This window comes from Vicugna pacos, chromosome 30, assembly GCF_048564905.1.
Source record: "Vicugna pacos chromosome 30, VicPac4, whole genome shotgun sequence".
In the NCBI taxonomy this organism is placed as follows: Eukaryota; Metazoa; Chordata; class Mammalia; order Artiodactyla; family Camelidae; genus Vicugna; species Vicugna pacos.
The window spans coordinates 10,680,857-10,704,462 of NC_133016.1; the positions used below are offsets into that span (position 1 = coordinate 10,680,857).

The window sequence follows — 23,606 nt, forward strand, 5'->3', positions numbered from 1 at the left end:
TTTGCTGGACAAGACAAATAGGGTCAGTTAAGTACATTGTGAATTTTCGTAGGTCACATTGAACCCCTGTTGGTTCATAGGGCCTCATTATCTCTGCAGAATCGCTTCAGTGAGCTATCGGGAGAGGTTAGAATGGGAGATCTTTCCTTGAACAGTAGGACATAAAGACAGTTCTGTTCCAGCAGCCAGGAAAGACTGCCCGCCCTGCTGGATAACTAGGGACCATTCGGTTGAACCCTGGTGCTGGAGATCTCCTGGCTTGTTAGGTTGTCAGGCTTAACTTTACCAGATTAATAGAGTAGACCTTCGGGTGTTCATTCTGCACAGAAATCTTTTAAAAAGGCAACAGAGTACAGAAACCATCCTCTGCCAGCGACCTCTCCTTCATTCTCCTCTTATGCAGTTAACACGAGAGGCAGGTCTAGATCTTCTTGGAGGAACTGGACATCCTGAAAATGTCTGGAAGGTAGGAATTAGGTTTCAAGGAAGAGAACAGAGTGGGCCCCGAGGTTCCGGTGGTTCTCACTGCTATAGGACCCTTAGGGCTGACACCCTCCCCACCAGGCGTCCCTACTCCCTGCACCCCACCCTAGGGAGCCAGGTATCCATTCAGGTTTCTTTGGATGCGTCCTCCCCTCCACTAAAGCAGGACTCCGCCCTGCCTGGACCACGTGAACTCTTAGGGGCAGCCAGAAAGTAGCAGCAGTGACGCGGATACAGGGCAGTTTTCTGGAAACGTGACGATCTCAACTCCCTCCTCGCTCGGTCCCCAAGTCCCAGCGGCAGACTGGTCCCCGCCAGCCTCTGTTCGCGTCTCAGCCCTGCCCTCCTGCCCGCTGAGCTCTGTCTCTTTTCACACCTAATTCCAGCTCTCACGCCGTGGACAACGTCGAGGTCCTGACCGAGGGTGGGCACATGGGGACAAGGCCGAGGCAGAGCGCGAGGGAGGGTGGGCAGCTTCTCAGGCCGGGGGTGGTCTGCGATTCCGGACAGACAGACTGACGTCCCCGACAAGCGTGGGTGAAAAGGGGGGCGGGTTGTGGTGGAGGAGGTGGAGCCGCCGAGGAGGGGCGGTGCCGCGGGGAGCGGAGCCCGGCCTCCCGCCCCCACCCCTTTCGGTGCCTGAGTCTGGGCGGTGACACAAAAAGCTCCCGCTCGGAGCCGAGCGCCTGGCGGCGGTGTCCGACCGGGAGCGCGGAGGGCGGCGGGGCAGGTGGGGCGCCTCCCGAGAGGCCGAGCCGGGAGCTGGGGCTGCAGGCACAGCCGCCGCGCTCTCTGCGCCCGCCTCGCAGCCCGCGACGAGCGTCTGGCTGAGCGGGTGGCAGGCGCGTCGGGACCACCCAGCGATGCTGCCGCCGCCGCTGCGGTCACCGCCTCTGTAGCGTGCGCCCGCGCCCGCTGCGGAGAGAGGTCGGTGAGTTTCGGTTTGTTTCTCTGCTCTGTCCCTCCTGGGTCAGGGGTGGCGAGAGGGGCGGGAAGGGATGTCTGCGCTTCCAGGGCGGCAGCACCTGGAGCTAGGGAAGCGAAAAAGGGGAGGTACCGCCTGGTGTAGTGGGGGTTACCTTTTGGACCGTGGAGGATAGTGGCGGGGCTCAGGGATCCCGGAGAGGGGAGCGCGGGACGAGGCGGGGCGGCCCTGGGGCGCGGGGAAGGTGGTCCCTGGAGTTACGTTTCTCCCGAGCGCTGGTGGAGTTGGGCTGGCGGCTGGGGCGGGGAGAGGCGCTGTCGGCAGCTCAGCCGAGTCCTCGGATGCCCCCTGGAGCTGTGGCCCGAGGGAGCTGGTCGCGTGCCCGCGCCGCGCGCGCGCCCCTGGAGTGCACGTGCGTGCGCGCGCGCCCCAGCTGCACCCCTACCCCACACTCCCCCCCGGACAGGCCCCTCGCAAGGCCAGGGTCGAGCTCCTTCCCTATCCCCAGAAGTTGTCTCTGCGACCCCGGGGCCCCTTGGGGGAGGAGAGGGCGCAGTGGCCGGCCAGATGTTGGGGAGATTTTGTGAGGACCCACGCGCCTGGGGCGCCTGCTCCTGGAAGGGCAGCGGCAGGACAAAGCAGTCTGGACTCGTGGGACGCTGCTCGGGAGGCGGCGGTCCCCAGTCCCGCCTAAGGTGGGGGCGGGGAGCACCGCACGGCTTTGGAAAGAGTAGAGAAATAGGCAAAACATAGTGACAATGACTTGATAAGGTGGCGGACAGAGCGAAGGAAAGGATGCTCGCCAACGCAGCGCTGGCGTGTCTGTCTGGGCGGGTGACTGGGCCCCCGCATTCCCACATAACCGGGTTTACCTAGTTTATTTTGCTTGTGCCCCTCGATGTCATTCACTGCCTTCTCGTCTTTCTTTCTTTCTGAGGGATTACCGTTGCTAGTAGAGGTATAGCACCAGAGGGTAACTTGGGGGCAGGGGAGACTGCAGGGGAGTGGGGGGAGGTAGGTGGTTATTTATCCTATAGAGACAATTAGGAAGCGTTACGCCCCCTCCGCGGCCCGCCAGCCCGCCACACCTCGGCGGTCCTCCACCTCTCCTAGTGCACCGTCGCTCCTCTGCCCGGGGAGGATGCTTGGATTTCTTTGCTGCGCGTATCTAACCCTTACTGCATGTTATTTCACTGCAGGCTGAACAAAGCTCAGGCTCAATTGTGCTTCCTGCTTGTCAGCCTCTTGCCTCCCAAACCCGTACCATTTCCACTTGATGTCATCACGCAGAAGGGGGTGAAAGGGACTCGGTGACAGATTCAGGTAACCCCCAATAATCTGGGTAGCCGCCTGGGAGTCTCTGGGTCATTTGGGCCAACAGTGTTTGCACGGGGGCTGTTTGGGTGGTTTCTGCATGACACTATCCATTCCTATCTACATGAAGGAAGAGTGGGGACTGCTGAAACTCCTGGTCCGGAGAAAGAAATTGCAAATGACTTTAAACCTTCCTTTTGAGGAAGTCATTGAGGGCAGGCTGCATTTGGAGTTGTATACATTCCACCCAGCTCCCTTTGATGAGAATTTTGATTCAATCAACATATGGGCAGTTGTATCTGAATGTGGGGTTTAGATATGTCTGCTTTCTTATCTGTAGTCATATATTTCGGCTTCAGTCTGTAAGTGGGATATCCTTTGTTGTAAAGGTATCATTGTAAGGATGATTAGAAATGTGATCAGTGCTGAATTAGGGCATTGGTCAAATGTGGTAACCTTCTTATGAAATAATGTCTCTCTCCCATCTCTTCAATGTAATAGCGTTTGCAATATTAAGAGGGACAGGCCAGCAGTAAGTTACTGGGAGGTGGAAGGGAGGGCTATTGGGGGAGCAGAAAGAGATCAGAAAATGGAGCTTTAGTTAAGTTTCCATTTATATAGCCATGAACCATTAGGCTCTCAGTCTGCATTTTATCTTTAGGTTGTTGGTTCTTTTCCACAACCTCTGGCCTGTTCTTTTCTTTCCAAGGATAGTTCTGTTTTCATGTCAGCCTACCCAGATTTGGGGTTATCTTGATAAATTTCAGTGGAAACATAACCTTCAGACACATCAGGACACCTTGGTGTTGGTGCTGTCTCCTAGAGGGCAGCGTCCTGGCATCCTCCACGAGCATCAGGGACTAAGACTGTGTATGGAAGGGACTCCAGGTTTATTTTGTGGGAAAAAGGGATTGCTGAGGACCAGAGGCTGCTGGTGCTGTTTCTTGCTCTGCAGCAACAGCGCCGTATCCGTGGCAGAGCCTCTCGCCACCGTTCCCCATCCCCCGCCCCCAAATCCCTTAAAAAGTAAAATGTAAAAACTTGAAGGATTGATCATTCCCATCTAGGGTAGTTTTGTTTGGAAAGGTAACTTTAAAAAACATCAGCAAGGCTGGCACTTATTCTTGTTCTCAAAGCATTCAAGTATCACCAGGAAAAGTAGATGAGTTATCAACTAGTCCCAGCTGAAACAAAGACCAGTGCTTTGGAAAGTGCAGATCTGTAGTGGGGCTAGGGTAGAGGTCTTCTGACAAGTGGTTTTTATGTCAGCAGTAATGAGGGGTGTGTGTTGTGTTCCTGCAAGAGGAGAAACCATGTGATTGGATAATAGGGAGTATAATAATGCAATAGAAACAGAGGGTGTGGTTTTGTTTTTTTTTTAAATAGAAAAAAATAAATACCTCACACACACAATTCCACATGGAAAACAGCTGCCTGCACATGTAAGTGCATGTCCAAGAACAAAGATAGCCATAGTGCGGGGCCAGCTTTCATCGTGGTTTGACACTGAGTCTAGTGATCAGTCATGATAAAGGGTTATATTGATGTTTAATTTGTTTTTTTTTTAGGTGGAGGCTCCCCACTGCCAGATGTCGGCAGTAGTGCGTTTTAGTTTTAGGTTGGAGGAGCCCTAGAGGTTATGCGACCAACTTTTACCTCCAGAGCTGAGTCTTTCCTACAGTGTTCGTTTAATTCCTTTGGCAGATGTTTATCGAGCACCTGATGGAGAATGGGCTCTGTGACAGCTGCCAAGGGGTGGGCTGGGGTGGGTGCAGAGAAACAAAAATGAGCCGCCTTCAGGGAGCTTTCGGGGTGATGGAGAAGGGAAGACCTTATTCTAATTAAGTTCAGTGGAAGCTGGAGAGAGAGGAACAAAGAAGGGTGTTGGACTTCTGAGGTGGAAGCTTACGATCATTCAGCCTCTACTTGAATGCCTCTTTCATTGGGGCGCTCACTACTTCACAAATGGCTGGACCTGTTGTCAGAAGGTGACCTTTTCTTCATAGTCTTTAAACTCCTCAGCTGAATTCCACACGAGTGGTTAGATTTCACCATTGTTGAGAGGTCATTCTGTTTTCATTCCTTACTGTCTCAGAGTTGTCTGGACCTGTCTGTCCTGTCAGCACCTTCTGCATATCAAGGTCTTATTCAGGCCCTGCTGCATTTGAATTTTGAAATAAATTCTGCTTTAGAAAACAGATGGGAGGGGGACGTTGATAGGTTTCTCTCTTCTTCAAGCAGTGATGTATCAGCAAGATAGGTGAGGTTATACTGCGGTAACACATAACCTTCAGATCTCAGTGGCCAAAAACAATTTCTTTCTTTCCCATGCTGTGTGTCCAACACCGTCAGCAGGTGGGCCCTGCTTATCGTAGTCACTCAAGGACCCAAATGAGTAGAAGGCGTGATCCTGACGTGTGCTCGTGAGGTCACCGCAGCACGGGAAAGGAAGCGTAGAGGATCTTGCTCTAACAATGACACAATCTGACCCAGAAGTGACTTACGTTGTTTCGGCCAGACTAGTCCTGTGACCCCATTTAGCCACAATCCAGTATTTCTTGTGCTGAAAAGGGGAAACCTGGATATAGATGAGCAGCACTAATGACTTCCACAAGTGATGGGGCCAAGATGAGTTTATAAAGTGTGTTCCTACTTAATGCTTCATAGGCACTGAGTGTTATCCGAGTGTGGATTGAATGAAGAAATGATATGTATCTTCAAGAATCTGGTCTTACCCCAACCTGTTCTTTACTAATATGTTGGTGTAATATTTGCTAATTTGAGTGTAAACCGATCATCAAATAAAAAATTGTGGTTTCTCTCTCTTTTAACCTGTTTTGAGTAGTTGTTTATTGTGAAGTGATAGGCCAGGGGATATTTCTAAGACTGGTTCTAGGAGGTTCTGTGCTTCGTGTTATGTAATGAGAGGTGTTGCTGACAGACTTCCTCTCCCTCGCCATCTGCCTCTTGACAGGCTTCCTGAGTTTGTTTGGTACAGCCCAGGGTAGAAAAAGATTAGCAGTGGGCCTAGCATCACCCAGGAAGGAGGAGGACTCCTGCAGCAAAGACTGTGCAGTGGCTCAGGCCTAGAGGAGGCAGGGGAGTCTGGGGTAGCCTTGGATCTCCCTCTTATTGCTTTGATATTTAGAAAAAGCAATTTGAAAGAGAGGCATTCTCTTGTTCCAGCGCAAATTGAACACCTGAAGGTTCTGGGACATTTGAACTTCCATCAGCAGCCACATTGACCATGAGGGTGGTAAGTTTTGAAGCCTTCCTTGCCACACTCTCCCTGGAAAAGACTGAGTGCTGTGAAGTGGGAACAGCGAGGGGCTGTGGATTCAGCAGCTGGCGGCTGGTTGAGAGACTTTGCTGCGGAAAGTGCTGGTCGCGCAGATATCTTTGTTGTGATAAATGCATACATGGATTAGAGTGTTTAGCATTTGATAAGCACCTTGAGCATGAGCATGGAATTTAACAAAATAATATTGCTCTGGCTCAATAGTCACCTCTTGGAAGTCATTTTTACAAAGACGGCTTTCCATAGACAAGGGACATGGTAACTGACTGACAGCTCCAGAGTCACAGTCACTGGAGGACATCCGTGTTGGCCGAAAGGTGCAGGGGCTGCCCTCTAGTCCAGCTTCCCTTGAGTCACAAAGTGTTGCACCCATAAGGGGTTCTGCAGTGGAGGTAAGCAGCTGAGAAACCGGCAGGGAGACCCAGATATAGCCCATCCAAGACCTCCAGGAGCCAACTCAGGGTGCCTGGGGTCAGGCTGAGGGCCAGGTGCAGACTGAACGAGGGGGAAAATTCAACCCTGAGGGACTGGTCTTGGAAGATCTTTGGGAAGCTCCAAAATACATGCCCATATTTTGTTTGGCCTCTGAGTCCCTAATGTTTTATTTTCATCATGCAGTCGTCTGTCCAGGTAGAGAGAAGACACATGTGGAGGGTTGCTTGGTTCCTGGCGAACGTCTGTCTCCATGTGGTGGAAGACGGCAGGGAGGAAGACAGTGGTCTTCGTGCTCCTTCCCGCACGGCTCTGGGAGCTACACTGTGTAGTCCAGGACAAAATAAGTACTTGTTTTATGTTAAAGGATTTTCTATCCCTAGGTGACATGTATTGTCATGGTAAGATTTAAGGAGGGAGGCCTCAAGCTGTGCGTTTGCAACTTGTATTTCCTTTGGGTAGTTTTTGAGGCCTGGGATTTCCTGGCCGAGACCCGAGGTGGCTGCTGAGGCCTGGGACACATTCTCTGTGGAGTTGTGGGGGAGCCACCTATGACCTGCTGGGAGTGCAAGGGATGAGTAGGAAAGGATGCCTTGTTTACCACTTGATTTATGACTTCCTGCCTGGAAAAAACTCATTGCAAATGTCCAGCATGGCAAAGGTTATTCTAACATTACACAGTCTTCCTGGGGGATCAGCCTTCGTGCGAGGAAGGGATTGATCAAATGCAGATGTGCTGCTGGTGGGGACGAAGTCAGGATGAAATGGAATCTACAGACGCTGTGCTCTATGCTTGTGTTTTCTCTTTCTTCTTCCCCCACCCCCATCTTGTTCCTGCCTATCAAGGAAGTGTAACATGTCTACCTCACTTTCCATTTATAAATCCAAATAGTCACCCTTAATGCACTACTTACTGAAGTGCTACAAGAATGGATGAGATTTTGGTAAAAGCTTTGGCAGATACTGTGGAAATAGGGAGCATTATTAATTTTGGTTTTCTGCTTTTTAACAGATTGACCATCCTTAGTCACAGTGACACATCCTTAGTGACAGTTCCCACACCTTCCTTAATTTCCATCCCCACTGCCACATCCTAGCTGAGAACCTTGTTTTTTTCACTCCTGGCTTTCCTATTTCCAACTTCCTGTCCAACTTCGACTTTTGCTCTGCCTGGCCTTATAATGTGCCACATTAGCTGGGGTGGTTTGCCCACTTGTCCCTCAAAATGCTTTGCATAACCTCTTTCTTAATTCTGGAATCTTCTGTGGTCTACAGTGTCCTCTCCTTCATGATACCCCATCATTAAAGGTGTGACTCAGCTCTTAACTCTCCTAAAAAATTTAACTCTATCGTGTTAACTTGTCGTAATCCTTGACTCTGTCAAAGATCTCTGGCAAAATCACCTTTGTCTCTCATTTTACTCAACATTTGTTCATTTGTTCTACAAAGGGCACTTATTATAGATTGTCCTGTATTATCACCTAAGATTGAAGTGTCTTTTTCTTTCTGTTTAAAGGCAAAGGAAAGAAACTCACTCAAGCCAGTTCATGTTAAAGGGAAGTGTATTCAAAGATGTCCTGGGATGTCTTTTGTCATCAAGCTACATATCACAAGAGTCCCAGTAAATGGGACTCTTCTAGTAACTGCTGATTCGGGGGAGAGGGTGGGGGATACAGTTCTTTCCAAGGGGGCTTGCGGGCAGCAGATGTAGAGACTGAAACCAGCAGGATCTCAGTTCTTTTGCAGGTTCCTTAAAGATGAAGACTGGATGAAGTTTGACTCTATTTTGTATTCCCCACCATATTTGTACAAAGTAAGGGCTAAATAAATACTCAATCATTGCTAACACAGAAATGATTTTGACCTAGTGTGATAAAGAAATTATAGAGGGCTTCTGGCCTGTAGACTTAAAGGAAGTTAAGAAGAAAGAAACATGTTTTTTTAAGAGCTTCCCCTACGTGCATTTATAATGAGTAAATGTTGAATCAGATTAGCGTTCCCAGGCTGCAGTGTGCATACCAATGGTTGGGAGGTAAATATTCTCATAGAGGGTCATCATTCTAACAAAATGAATTATCTTTGGTGGTCTGTTCAGCTTGAATTGGCCTGCTTCTTCCAAAACAACAACAAAGCAAACCAAAAAAACCCTCTTCTTGGCGACATACAGCAAGCAGCATTAGAACTCTACACCCCACCAGGCCAGCCTACCATCTCAAGGAGCAGACTGTGCTGTTTGGATTTGACACTAGTGGGTCACAGTTGCCCACACCGGCTGCTACATCTCCCTTCCTAATTAACTTGTGGCCGTAAATGCCTTTGGGAGAGACATCTGCTTTACCTTACCTCTTTTGATTTTGGAATACTCATTCACATGACAGAAAGTCTTCAATACTCGGAATGCTTGATCATTATGGATAGTGTTGTTATGAAAGAAGAAATGTGTTCAGCTGCTTGGAGAAAATGGCCAGGAATACATTAACATTAAAATAATGTTCTCAGTTTGACGGATAATGAATGGAACTGAGATAAATGTCTCAAAAACAAAGTATTTGGTGTGATAGTCTTTTGCAGTTGTATTGCTCTGGGGTAGGTTTGCAAATTGCTTCCTTGCAGGTTAAATGAGCTTAAGAGTGGTTGGAGAGCACACGGATAGATCTCTGTACTTTATTTAGTGATTTTGCCCCATTGTTGCACAAGGCATATGGATTACTGTCATTTTAAGTGAGTAAGAGCTAGTTCACCCCTGCTGGTAGAGAGCCATCCTTAACTGGAGTAAGTACCTGTCCATCGACTCCTGCTCCATCACACTAGCTCTTCAGAAACTTAAGGTAGGAATCCATCTATTCACTTATGGTGGTGGGTGAAATAGCATTTGAAACACTGAGCTTCAATAACTTAAACCTCATATTAGGTATACAATTGTGTTTATTAAGTTTATTCAAATATTGAGTGCCTACTGTTTGCCAGGCACAATCCTGCCCAGTTCTAACTAAAATCCCTGCCTTGCTTTAGCTTAATGTATGAACTTAACTCATAATTTGGTTTTCTGCCCCCCCCCCTTTGGCAATGACACAGCTAAAAGTGGAGAGAATAAAAGAAATGTATCTGAGCCTCTTCTCAGTTCTTGATTCCTTTCTGTATATGCCTACCTTACTTGATCCTAATTCAGTTGAGTGGATAAAACCATGGAAATTTTGAAGCAAGATGGATTGGGTTCAAGTGTGAGCTCTGCCATAATGACCTTGAGTAAATAAGGTCTGATTGAGCTTTGGTTTCTTCATCTGGAGAATGGAGGTCAGTCAACCTCACTGAGTTATTGTGAGAGGAAGTGAGATCGTTTATATGAAGGGCCTGGCGTGTTCTATGACTGCATGATGGCAGTTCTTACTAACGTCCATTTTGTTCAGTGCTTACCATCCACCAGAATTGGTGCTGGATTCTGGAAATCTTGGGATGAATAGTTATGGTCTAAACAGAAGAAGCTGTTAAACTAGCCAAGGAAATAACCACATCCAAATAACTACAGCTGTAGGCATTTACACGAGGATTTCTTCTGTAAGTCATGTCATTGGAGTCTTGTCATTGGAAAGTCTTTGTAAAGCTTTGCTTAAATGGTGTGAACTTGAAAAGCATAGGCCTTCTCAAGAGGAAGCTGAAAGATGCTGTGAGGTTCTGAGACAGCCCCCAGGCAGCCCAGGCCTTCCTTACTGTGCACCATCTGCTTTTCTCCTGTGGCCTCACTCCTTTCAGGCAAGTGAAGGCCCTCTTGTAAAGGCTCCTCCTTTCCTAGGGTCGGTTTCTTGGGGGCAGGGTGACTCACTGACTTCCCTTATCCAGGATGAAGAGGATCCTTGGGTTGAAGGACTTTCCAGTTTAAAACCAGAACAGTCCCAGGAAACCGGGGACCAATTGGTCACCCTACTTAGGGGTCCTGTCCTTGTTCTGTGATTGTTGTTTGCATCCTGAAGCAGACTGGACATTTCACATGGTTAGAGATACAGCCACCGTAAGAAGAAGCAGGAGAGAACGGGGCAGGATAAGACTGGAGAAGGCAGCATGGCTTCATCAGTCACTTTACTTATGAATGTTCTTGGATCTTTATTAGTATTATTTAAAGAAGAGAGCTCTTTATAAAGGCATGAAAACTAGATGACAATGTAAAATATAAAGTCAATGGAATCTGTACAAAGTTCCTCTTAGACAGTGGTATTTGCTGTGCCTGGCAGGGCTGTCACACAGAGCTTGGCACACAGTAGACACTCAATAAATACTTGTTGAAGGAATGCTGGAATCCGTTTACTTTTCAGGAGTAACTTAGAGAGCTGGGTTTCAGTTCAGACTGGGTTGCTGATGGTTGTAAGATTTCACTCTGGGCTGTTTAATGGCTAATTTGAAAACGTGTAAACCCAGATCTGCTTTGGGTTCCTTGTGCTGATGTCTGAGTATATTTATGTATGAGCTTAGGCTTTGCTTGACTTTTTTTTCTTCGTGGAACCACAGGACACCGGCAGACGAGGTGCCTTGTCTTTTGTTTGCAGCTGGGATGCTTCTGGACCATGCTCGAGGCATACACTTGACGGTAGTGTGGGCTGGGCTGCAGGCGCTTGTGTACACAGTGCCTGGGGCTTTCCTCCCAGAGATGTGGGAGGGATTTCCTGATGAAGCTGTTAATTCCAAGTCGGGGCTGGGGAGGGACAGGTCTGGTTCCACACTACTGAGTGGAGCTAACTGGAGCTGGGCTGCCATTGGCCAGTGTCTTCTCTTCCCAAATCTTCATCACTAACATGGAGGATTGATGGCAACTCATCTGGCCCTTAGATAAGCCACAGATTTTTTTTTAAGTCTTTAGCTGAGGCCTCAGATGATAATCCTGTTCTGTTTCTTCTTGAGAAGTGTTAACTGATTATCTGGGGATGTTAGGACCTGTAGCAAATTGCCAGAAACAGTAATTAGCTTGCTGGTTGCCAGTTCTATAAATCTCATGCACAGAGCACCTGAGGGCAATTGCCAGACATTTATATCACCCTTCCCATCAGATTCCCATGTCATCATGATGTACACTGAGAAATCATATTCATTTATGTTCCTGGTAAGCCAGATTTCTTCCCAGTCTCTTACTTCACCTAAGGAAAAGGTAAACAGCCTGTCCATGGAAGGGGAATCTTTGAGGCAAACAGAATTCACTTAACTAAATTGCCTTTATTTCTATATACAAAGTGCTCAATATTAGTTCAAAGAGTTAGTGTTTCTTGGCAAAGTCAGTAGTTTACTTTTTTTCCCAACAGGGGAGTCAGAGCTATCAAAAATTATTTGTAAACCTTGAGTTTATATCAAAATAATAAGAGAGCTATTTGAGAATTGTATCTCATGGCAGTCGTGCTGTATCAGAAGTTCATTGATTTACAAGGAAAAATGTCTTTACTAAGATGTTAAAAAGAATGTCAGATTTCACTCCAAACTTACTATACCTTATTTGTGAAATCTGTCCCTGCAGATGCCAAACTCTGTCTTCAATGTGCTCCTTAAAATAACATGCTCTTGGGGTCAAGTCCAGTCTGCAATGGAAATTGAAGAAGACACTGTCCAGACAATTTAGGATTCCTTGTAAATTAGGAGGGCAATGATAATCAATTTTGAAGTCTCAGCGTGATTCAGCCTCATTCTTCTGATTGCCTCAGCTTTTGTTTTATTTCTTGTTCTTGACTTACTGTGAAGGACATCGCCATTAATTCTGTTAAAGGTGAGTGGGACTTGACTTAGCCTAAGACCCTAGACGTGGGCTGTTTGCTTGCAATCTGGAATTCTCCCCTCATCAAGGTAGAAAGCAGTTCAGAACAGGCTGACTCTCTGCTGGGTTCTGGAGTTCGCGTCCCTCATTTGAACTTCTCCTTTGAGATTCTGACTTATAAGGAAACAAATTTTTTCCTTTTATGAGACTCTTAAGTGCTAGGTGACTGGTGTCGTTCGATTTAATCTATAGTACTTAACAGCTAGATGCACTTTGTTTTGCCCCAGCTGATCACAGTGAGAATAAGAGAAGTTAGAGACACCCAACAATTTGAGGGAGGGAGAGTGAGTAAAGAGAATGAGGGGGTAAATAATTGTGTCAGAGTATGGTATTTTTAAAAATTTAATTTTAGCTTCAAAATTAAGAACCACCGTTGTTTACATGGTGATATTGGTTTGTAATTAATAGCATCTTGCCCAAGCACATTGAAGTTGTTATTAATGATGTTCTGCAAAAAGGCGTGGAAGTTCATCCGATATTTTCCTCCCCAAACTGTGTTGGATTCCACAAAGTATTTCATGACAACTTAAAGACAATTTGGGGTAGTGGGGGAAGATGACTATAGTACAAAGATGGAGACAATGTTTATTAGATACTTCAGGTGCAGTGCTTAGAGCTTTAAGCACCTTATCTGCAAGGCCATAGATCCTGGAAAGTTAGGTAACTGCTTCAAGGTCACACTGAGTTTATGCTGAAGGCAGGATATGAACCCAGGCAGTCTGTTCTCTTAACCACACCCTGGGAGCCACATTAACAAGAGATTAAAGATTGGAAGAAGTGAAAACTTCTTTTTCTTTTCTTAGCCCAGAAGGTTCAGGGTAACATAATTTAGGAAGAGATATGACTTTTGCACTCTCCTGTCTTTGGGAACAAAGATGGACGATTTTGATCAACTATGTGCCTGAATCAGCTTCACGATGACTTCAGGGCAGCATGATTTGAAAGACTCTGTGACAGGTGCTGTTGGGAAATTTGCAGTGAGATTTCTGGCTATTACCTGAGCTTTGCCCTGTGCTAACAAGTTACTGTGAAGTCTGGTGGTGTGAATTGTTTCTCAAAGGACCCGTTGACTGAAAGCCAATATGGGGCTGGGAGCTTAAGACTTTCAGGAATCCACTGCTGAAAAATGTTCAAAGAAAAAAACATTTTTTACGACCCATCTTCCCCGAGTTCCTATTTTCCCCCTAAACAAAAAGGGAATAAGTCATATCCTTTCATATTGCCATTCCTTTGTTTGTGTAGTTCCCTTTTCCTGGAACCACCTTTCCTTCCCCTCCCCCATTCCAAAAAAACCCCACGACAATTCGATGGAAAAGCTGTGAGTATACATTTCCTTCAAGACATCCTTCCGATTCCACAGGCCCTATGGGTTCTCCTCTAATTCTCAGGCAGAATTAATTTTCCTTCCGTTTTTTCTTTTGGATCCCACTTATCCACTGTGTCTGATAATTCTTCATACATTTGCCTCCCCTGCTCCACTGTGACTTCTTTGACTGTAGGACCTTGTCTTGTTTAGGAGTTTGGATGAATGTATGGAGAAACAAACAAGCAAATGAATGAACAAACTATCACTATGTGGGTTTGTTGGGATTGATTAGAGTGTATGTTAGGGGAAAATGATGGTAGATCTGAGCATTGATGTGTGTGTGATCATGGCGACTGGCTAGATGCTTAACCAAAGTCCCAGCATGATTGACACTTGGGGCTAGTTAGTTCTTTGTTGTGGGGAGACTATGCTGTGCATTGGGGGACATGTAGTCGCATCCCTGGACTCTACCCACTCGATGCCAGTTGCTAAGTTGTGACAATCAAAGATGTCTCCAGACATTGCCAAATGTCCCGTGAGAGTTAAAATTGTCCCCAGTTGAGAACCACTGTACTGGTCTACTTCCTGCATCTAGGTGGGGCCATGAGACTGCTTCTCACCAACAGGAAGTATGTGGAAATGAGAGGCAGTTAAGAGTGGGGGTCCTTTTCCACATCCATCCTCTTTCTGGTCTGCTGGCCAGCTTCAGGGGGTGCTGGAGAGAGCTGTGTGGCTCTGGCATATGATGGAGTCACAAGATGGCAGGAGCCAGGGTCCTGAATGACCGTGTGGAGCAGATCCTCCCTTACCAAGCTGCATTAGGATGCAGTGTAAAGAAATTCAACCAACATGGCATTAGGCCAGGGAGATGTGGGGGTACATATTTTAGTAGTCAGTCTACCTTCCCAAACCTTCCCTGACACTTGGGATGAAGAGACTTTGCTGAAGCAGCCATGCCAGTGTTCCCGGTAGTGAGGAAAAGCAGGCATTCTAACCATGGGAAAAGGGAGATTTGTTTGTTTATTTGTTCTTGTGTAGCATTAGTCTTGTTGCTATAATTTTAAAAATTCCTATGTGTTATCAGAAAATAAGATGATGATAAATGTTAATGTGTTCTTCTACCACGCCAATAATTCTGACCTGTGAATAAGCAAGCAGCTCTGAGCTATAAATATTTTTAGTAAAAAGTCATAAAACATCAAATGTCCTAGCAGTTTTCATTTCACTGTGTATGAATGTGCGTCTGCAATGCAAGTTCAAGTTGAGCTTTTTGTAGCAATTTAAGTTTAATGCATCTTAATATTTTAGGGGGGAAATGACAGATGTTGATACCCTATGGTCACAGCTGTTTTCCACACCATTAATCAATAAATCACTGTATGATGTGATGGGCTTGGAAGTGGACTCGTATATGCTTAGTCCAGCTGTATGCTGCGGATTAGTGTCCTTTAAAAAGCTGAACCCAAAAGCTTGCTTATCAGACCAAATTCAGTGCCTAGTTCTAGATTTCCTTTGCAGCAATTAATTGTATTTGTGGTTGTGTCTACGGAGCCACTGTCCAAAATGCGTAAGTCAAATGGTTTCATTTGGCACCCATCTGGATGACAACAGCAGGGTTGTTTGTGGAAGACAATGGCTGATTGTGGGTGAGCTCTTCGGTGGCTGAAGGCTTTGTGTTTGAGTCAGTGGTCTTGGTGCCGCCTCCATCAGCACAGCATTCAATCCATTGTACAAAGAGCCACCCCCAGTGAATTTCAGCCTACCTGTCAGTCACTCAAAGAACCCCTGTCAGCAAATACAGCAAATTGGGCTTGACGATGGTAAAGTCTCTTTCTAGTAAAAATCCTGCTAGGCGTCTTCACTACCAAATATCTGATTCTTCTGGGTTTTTTTTCCCCCATATAAAACATTTTTATAATAATAAGAATAAGAGTAGCTAATACAGATGGCACTAATTACGTGCCAGGCTGTAAGTGTTTTGCATATACTATGTGCATAATTCTCATAATAGTCTTAAGGGAAGGTACTGTTAATATCTCTATTTTAATTTGTCCATTTATAAGAAATTGAGGCACAGAGAGGCCAAATGACTCGCCCAAGGTCACACAAAGAGTAAATGCCAGAACTAGGATTAGAACCCAGGAATGACCCTAGAGTTTATGCTATATGCCACTGCGAGTTGCTCAGATGTTCCCTTCTGTAAAGGAGATTCACTTTCTCTGAGATGTCCTTTATTTTTATGACTTCATCTAACAGCTGTATATGATGATTAAGAAGAGTTGTTGATATTATTGCTTTATTTTTGCATGAGTTGAGCATGATTTCCCAACTAAGCTGTCAGCGGATGGTCTTGTGTCTTCTTGGCACTGTGCTTCGTGGTAAGAAAGTACTAAATTAGCATGTTGTTTTGATTATTTTCGTATGGAGATGCTCCCTTGGGAGATTACTTCTGTAGCAATAAGCATACATACACTTGAGGAACTCAAATGCCAGGTGGTCTTGGATGAAGTGGCCTTGGATGTCAGAGGGGGAAAGATGACTTCCTGCTGGAGGATTTAGAGTGGCTTCATGGAAGACAGTAGCATTTGATGATGCCTCGAAGGGTAGGTAGTAATCTGGGCATGTGGGCAGGTGGAGTGGACTTCCAGCAGCTTGCAAGGTGGTAAGGGAGGGTGGATCTTGTCTTCTGGACAGCAAAAGTGCTTTATGGCTGATGCATGGAGTAGGTGAGGAGGACTTGTAGGAAGAAGATTAGAATGATTGGTGGGAAGAGGGGATTTGGGGATTTATTTGGAAGGAAGCCATTGATGGTGTTGGGGCTGAGAAGAAATGCTTTTTTGTATTTCCTGCACCATTTTGGATACAGTATCTTCACGGGACTGGTTGATTAAGGGCTATATCATCAGAAAGTTTCCTTTCCTCTCTGGGGGTACTGCATTTTGTATCTGAAATCAAAAGCATAATACTTTAGTTACCTCTTTTGGCTTGGTTTATATTTGTCTGCTATTCGAAAGACGTATTGACTATTTTGATTGATTTTTCTCTTAATGTGCTGTTAAGCTGTGGCCGCAAGGAGATAGTACTGGGGCCAATTGCCATGTAGTTTTGCCTTTGGTTTCGTGGGTAGGTTTTTAGGAACCAAAATACACTCAGAGCCTAAATGGGTCAAACAGTAGTAGAAGCCTGAAATTAGTTTTTACGTTTCTAAAATTAACTTAATCAGACAAAATTCATTTAGTACGGTATGAAAAATGGTTGTGAATAAACAATGAGACTATGCTTATTAAGACAGATTAAGAAAATACTTCGGGAAGTAGAGCAGCTTTAATTTTCCTTTCTTTAGATTTGTTTACTAATATAATCTCAGCTCCATCCGCCTCAAAAAAAATCCCAGTAATTAGTACTGGTTAGTTCAAATCTGCTGTCCTGTGCTCTGGCCTGTTCCATTTTCTCAGAAAACAAGTCCACTTTCCCTGGGTTATGGAGAAAGAACTTGTACTTTTTCTGAGAATGCATTAGGTTGGCTGACGTTCATAACTGACTTCTGAGTTATGAGAGTTTACTACTCTGGCAAGTGATGGCAGTGGGCCTGCCACTGAAGGGGGCAGAGCCTGCCAGTCTTCAAGTTTGGAGATTGCAGAATTTTGAGTAAAATTTTAAATATTAAATATCTTTGAATTGGACTTGCACTTTTATAAATGGAAGAAAAAATTGCTAATATGTGCTTGGCAGTTACTAAATCCAAAGCATCCCGTGAAACTCTAGGTAAGTTACCCAATATAGTTCTGATGATAATTTAGGAGTAGGTTTTCATCCCATTTTTTGGATGACCAAACTGAGGCACAGAGAAGTTCAGCAAGTGGCAGAACCAGGATGGAAACCCTGAACCTGATTTATAGTAAGTAGTCTTGGTATGTCAGTCCAGTATAACACGGTGGCCTTTCAGAACTTTGCAGTTGTAGTTGACAAGTACCAGTAAAAATAGCTGCTGTCAGAAATAAAATGTACGGACAGCAAGCATCTTCAATGAACATAATATTAAAAATGAAATACTAAACATTTTAGCGTTTTAATTTCAGTCACTCTGTGCTCTGGTCACAGTAGAGTTGAAATTTAATAACCTTATTGTGGCTATTTTGTTTCTTCACCAGAAATCCATCCAGAGATTCTAATGCAAAAAGTAACAGCTGAAATTATAATCATGGTAATTCTATCCATGACATGATTGTGGAAGTGGAGAAGAATGAGGTTATTTTGGGGGAAGTCCTGTTTAGTAGAATAGCCAATGCTTTTCAAATGTTGGGCAAGCCAGAGAGGAAGGAGGCCTAATTACGGATTTGTAATATATGGTGGAAATGGGTGAGCTTTCAGGAAATTTTGGAGATTAGAAATTAGACTGCCCTGAGTTAATTCAGAGTTTCTAACCAGACAGTATCAAGGCCATTAGGACTATTTTTGGCTCTGGTATTAAGTTTTTTAAACAAACACTGTTCATCTCTAGCCTGTTCTACGAACTCTCCAGTCCGAGCGAGGGTTGGGAGTAACTGACGTCATCAGGTTTGCAGCACCCCTTCCTGGAGCCTCCCTCATGGGGTGTTTTCCCTTTTGCTGTGAACACTTCCTGGTGTCAGGACCTTACCATCTCCTGAGTAAATTGTTCCCACTTTATAGTCAGGAAAACATGAGACTAAACAAGGGAAACTGATAGACCAAGGTGTCTGCAGTTCAGAGGTGGGCCTTGAATTAGCCCTGATGGAAACTGCCATCCTGTTCAGCCCTAGTCATGCTCCAGGAATCACTCGATGTCAGCCCAGCCTTCCAGCCTTTCTCTCTGATTGTACACCATCAGTGTACCTCAGGACCCCTTCAATGCACTCACCCTGCAGGCCTGAAGGACCCTTGGCTTTACCATTAGAGATTCATTCCTTGTATGGTAGAGAAGACGACATGAATTGTGGTCACTTGGTCAACCGAGGGCTGTACCCCTCCTCTGCTACTTATCAGCCTTGTGATCCTGAGGAAATCACTCCATGTCCTCATTTAAGATGAGGCCAGCAGTACTTATTTTGAAGTGTCACAGTGAAGGTTAATACTGATAACTAAAGTGCAGGGAGCCCTTGCAAGGTGCTGGGTGCTGTTTTAGGTGTTACATATACGTTAGCTCACTAATTCTCAGAACAATAGTCTGAGGGAAGAACTGGATGCAGCCCTAGAGAAACTGAACGATGTGCCTGAGAGTCGAAACTGGTACATAGACAGTTCAGTGTAAATTAGTTCTTTTCTTTCTTCCTTTGGGTCCTTTGTTAAATGAGTGCCCTTGGGAAGGATAACATACTCACCTCCATAAGGATGGAGTAGCTAATCCTGTGAAATCAGGTTTCTCCCAGCCCCTCTGAGAAGCAGGTGCAGATGAAGGTAGAGGGACGGGTCTGATGGAGGGAAGGTGAAAAAGACTACCGCGAGCTGAAGCATTATAATCTGGGCAGGTCAGCTCTGCTAAGACTTGGGGATGGAGGGGTGGGAGGAGTAAGGCAAGCATCGAAAGCCAGCCAGGAGGCATGGATACAGAAAAATGGTCGGGCACTCCATTTAAACAGGACCGTTTTGCCTCAGATGGAGCTGGTCCCTTACTTTCGCTTCGCTTTTCTTTTTCTGGGATCTGAAGAAGTGAGGTCCATAAACAACGCTGGTAGGAAGATAGGACTTTGATCCTTTTCCTTGGCTGGTTAACGTTAAAAGAACTCTTTTTTCCACATCCTTAAGAGAAGGGGGGGAAAGGAGAGTGATGTCCTGAAGCAGAACCTTGAGGGAGTGGGCTTTGGGGTCGTGCTTGGCCAAGACACAAACACGGGCCTGAACTTTGGACTGATGGAGCCAGCAGAGATGTGAAGTATTTTCCTAGGGGGGCAGGGTTGGAGGTAAGCCAGCCGTGAAGAACCAGGGGTGAGGGGACAGATGGGCGGGGTACCTGAAAGGAAGGCATGGTCTCCACTCTTTCTTCCTTGGGTAGAGGAAACCAGAGCAGATGAGAAGAGCACTTTGTAGAAGAAAGCTCTGTGGGAGACAGGGACATAAAGATTTTTTTAAAAAATTACTGTGCTTGTGTTTATTTGCAACAATAAATCCCACCCTCGGGCACTGTGATCAGTAAAGCCAGTTTGGAGCATACAGGCCACGCTGTGGCAGCAGTGAAATTTGGCCACTGACGGCTCCCTGCTGTGCTTCCTGCCCCAGCCTCTTTATAATTCTAAAAGCAGAGGATTAGTGTTAGAAATAGACTCAGTAAAATAATATTCCCGTATTTTCAATTATTTCTTTCCAAGAGAGCATGAGGTTTGGGAGAAACAGAAAGGATGTGATAGGACGAGGTATATGGCGATGCCTGATTTGAGTTGGCAGACTTGTCTTTTCCCTCCTGGATTGAATTGAGAATGAACAAGCTCAGTGTGCAAGTCTATATCAGAAAATACAAATTCTTATTGTGAATCCCATTACACGCTTCCTGTTGTGGCTTCCTGTCCAGAGCACATCTGCTTAAACTCCTGCTCATTTTGTCTTTATATCATTATTCCTTATATTGTTGGCAGTTGAAATTTTGAGGATAGAAATTTCCCTCCCATTTCTATGGATTTCAGCAATTAGAATTTTGTGGTCCTTGAAATGGTTAAGACGGGAGTTACTTAGCTAGTCCCAGTTACAAAGAAACGGAGAACTTGGGATATTCCTAGAACAAACAAGATGACCAAGACGTTAGGATGCTCTAAAAATCTTTTCTAAGAACCTCAAATGCTTATGAAAGATCTGTATTCTCACAAACTGTGAATGCTATTTCGTTCTTCTATTTAACCATTAAAGTGGGAAGCCTGAGACACTGAAGAATAGGCAGTTCTTTATCAATCTGCTTTTAAGTCACTTGGGAAGAATCCTGTGTGTCCTTGACCTTCTCGTGCAGCTGCCTTTGTAACGCCTGGTCCTGACTTTCCTGCACACTCTTCTGCTCTGCATCTTTCCCCCATGTAACTTACAAGGCAAAATACTGATGTATGCTCATTCATTAAGAGGACGACTTTGAAGTTGCTGCTAAAGCCCGTACTTATCCTTGTGACCCGAGGTGACCTTTGAATGCCCAGTGAGTGCCCTGCAGGGTCGGCTAAGGGTGACTAGGCTGGACTTACCTCCATCCTCTGGTCTCCGAGCTGACACTGAGCAGGTGTGGCTGCTCCCCAGACGTTGAATAAACTGGGAGGGAAAGAGAAATGTTGGCAAGTATTTTAAAAGTCCTCTTCCCTGGGAAGAACACCCCGACTGTAGCACAGATGTGTGTTGTAAGCCGGCAGCAACACTGGAAGGCCAGCCTCTACAGTCAGCAGCTTATGCAGAAGGCCTGTGCCGGCTGCGAGGAAAACGGGGAGGTGGGGGGGGGTCAGCTCCCCCAGCAGCTCCGCGTGTTACCCTGAATCTCATTGGAAGGTTTTGTATAAGAGGCACCAGGGCATCCAGATTGCCCCCTGGGGATTAATTAAGTTCTAAGAAGGTGAACAAAATTGGTTTAATACATTGTTTGTTTTAGCTAGCATGTTAGTTGAAGGTTAAATTTACGTAACGGTGGAGTTGTATTTTTATGTGCGTTTTGTGTGCTTTTACAGTACCGTGGGGTTCCTCGGAGACTTCGCCTGCACTGACATTTGTAACCGGTCTATGGGATTTAGGAACATTATTTTACATTTGAAATGATTACCACGAGTTCCAGTTATTACCTTTGCATTTGGAGCTGCACTGTCACTGGTATCTGGGTTTATTTGATGCCGAGTTCATGGTCAGGAATAGATGCCTGAGGTAAGATGAGTTCCATGCGGAGTCCAGCCCTGTTAACATCGGTTTGCCCCATGGTAGAAGAGCTGTAGGGGGTAGGTACACTCCCTCCTTAAAATTAAAACAACAAAAACGCTTTTTCCAAATCTCTCTTTTCTCTCCCTCCAGGAAACAACAGTAAAAACCAATCTGAGTTCTGGATTCAGGTTGTCATCTCTTTACTCTTGAAACACATGAGAACTCTTGAGTTCTCCCTCTGAAGATGATGTCTTGCTGATTTAAAATCGAAGCAGTCTTGCTTCATGAGCCCATTAGCTGGCCAGCAGGTGTGTAGGGGTTCTCTCCGTCACGTGGTCACAGTGTTGAGTGCTTGGTGGAGAAAAATGCCCTGACAGAAAGAGCTTTTAAAAAGTGCACATAAACCCTTTCCATCTCCTCACCCCCACTCTGAAGGGTCCTGAGTCAGTTTGGGACAAGCCCCTAAGTCTGTTGTTTGCTTTTACTTTTGTTTGTCACACATTTGTCATGAGACATTCATTAGTTCTAAGGGTTTACAGGCCATCTCACTGTGGCCCTGCTGTGGGGTCACAGAGGCAGGTTGTGGAAGAGCCAGAGCTGTCGCCTTGGAGAAGGTCGTGGACTCGAGGGGAGACACATGTGCACCCCCAGTGTCAATAGAAGTAGTGAGTGGTTGACCGAGGGGATGAATGTGGCATTGCAGGAACATAAAGGGGGAAAAGAGACACCCGAGGAGGGGGTCACAGAAGCCCTGCTGGAAGGAGAGGCAGAGGAATCAGCACGTGCGTAGAGTCTGGAAAAGCCAGAGTGGGAGTAGGTGGAGAAGAGGGTTGGTTTGGATGAGGCTGGAAATGTAGCCAGATCACCAAAGGACCCGGGTGGGTATGTGGGCCCCACTCCCTCGGTCATAAGGAGTGAGTAGAATATTCAAAGCCCGGGGTGGCGTGATCAGATCATTCAAAGCCCGGGAAATTGGGCAGAAAGTGTAGGTGTGAATCCTGGCTCGGCCAGGTTCTTGCTCTGTAACGTGGACAAGTGTTTTCATGGTCTTTGCTGCTGAATATTTCTCTGAAGTACGGAGACCATGAGGGTGCCATCCCTGAATTGTCCCAAGGGTAAAGGCATCACCATATCACAGTGCCAGCATGGAGTAGCGCTCCCGAGGGCGCGCAGGGATCTGACTCGGCATTTAGGGTAGTACACAGGATGGTGGGAATGAGGGAGAGACTGGAGATGGGAGACCTGCTTTGCAAGGCTTTCATGGTGGTCTGGACAGAGGTTCCCAGCGAGGTATGACCTGGGTCTTTGGTCCTCTGAGCTCCTTGGGAGATGGGGGTCCTGTGGTCGGCAATGTCCCTGCTTCTCCACCCTAGTCTAGGGGATGAACACTGAGAGAAATTTTAGGAGGCAGCGTAAACTGGACTTGATGAAACTTTGGAAACATTATATTATCTTGTCTTTTGGACCACAAGGTTTACTCTAGTTCCCGGTTGTTCTAACAGGAGGGTATGTAATTGAATCTCAGCTGGATAGCCTTCCTTGCAAACTAGAAGGAAATTGCCATTTTTAGAGTTTCACACAGGTTTCTTTCAGGGAGATGTGGACAGATGTCATGGGGTTATCTGCCTTCGATTTAAAATGAGTTGCCTCAGAAATCTATTGGACCGTATGTCTAAACTCTGACGTTGAGGGAAGTCGTTTCTGAGGCACGAAAGTATTAGTCTATTCTGAACCTCTCTGAGGCAATAGAGACGCTAAGTACTAAATTCCACAACGGAATGGAGGCTGCTAGTGGGGGATTATCTGGGACTTGGGTTTAGACAGTTTGCAAAACAATTCAGCAAAGTCTATAAAGGCAATGGGGGAAAATAGTATTGCTTTTTTGTGCTGCCAACCAGGTTTGTCCCATGGATTAGTAATTTAGATAGGAACGGCCGTGAATCACTGCTTAGAGCTTCGCGTTTAATTTTATCCCGGAAGCAATTTCCTTTCAAATTCTCAAGCTGTAGTTATCATTAATGAATTAAACATTACGAAACCCGGAGAACTACTAATTCATTTTGAAATAAGAAGACATTTAAATCTGAAAAAGAAACCTTAAATTTCTTTCAGTGGTGTTTAATATTTTCAAGCTGACAAAGTGTGGAAAGGCATTTCGCAGTATGATTTCCCAGAGTAGGGAGCGGTAAGTCCTGTGGAGTATGTGCCCGACATCTTGGCTGCAGGTTTG

The 23,606-nt window shown here is 45.8% G+C and overlaps 1 protein-coding gene across 12 annotated transcripts in view; it reads left to right on the forward strand.

The window, feature by feature from the left end:
• Window positions 1-1,117: 1,117 nt before the first annotated feature.
• RNF152 (ring finger protein 152) overlaps window positions 1,118-23,606 on the forward strand; it is a 72,568-nt gene continuing 50,079 nt past the window's right edge. For 2 of the 12 annotated variants that reach the window (XR_012065576.1, XM_072952030.1), the window contains exons 1-7: window positions 1,118-1,414; window positions 2,608-2,731; window positions 5,909-5,978; window positions 6,639-11,031; window positions 11,947-12,192; window positions 21,193-21,382; window positions 21,527-21,684. The gene's annotated coding sequence lies outside the window, so the exon portion shown is untranslated. The remainder of the gene's footprint in view (window positions 1,415-2,607; window positions 2,732-5,908; window positions 5,979-6,638; window positions 11,032-11,946; window positions 12,193-21,192; window positions 21,383-21,526; window positions 21,685-23,606) is intronic. The other 10 variants (XM_072952032.1, XM_072952035.1, XM_072952031.1 and 7 more) reach the window with 10 other exon arrangements.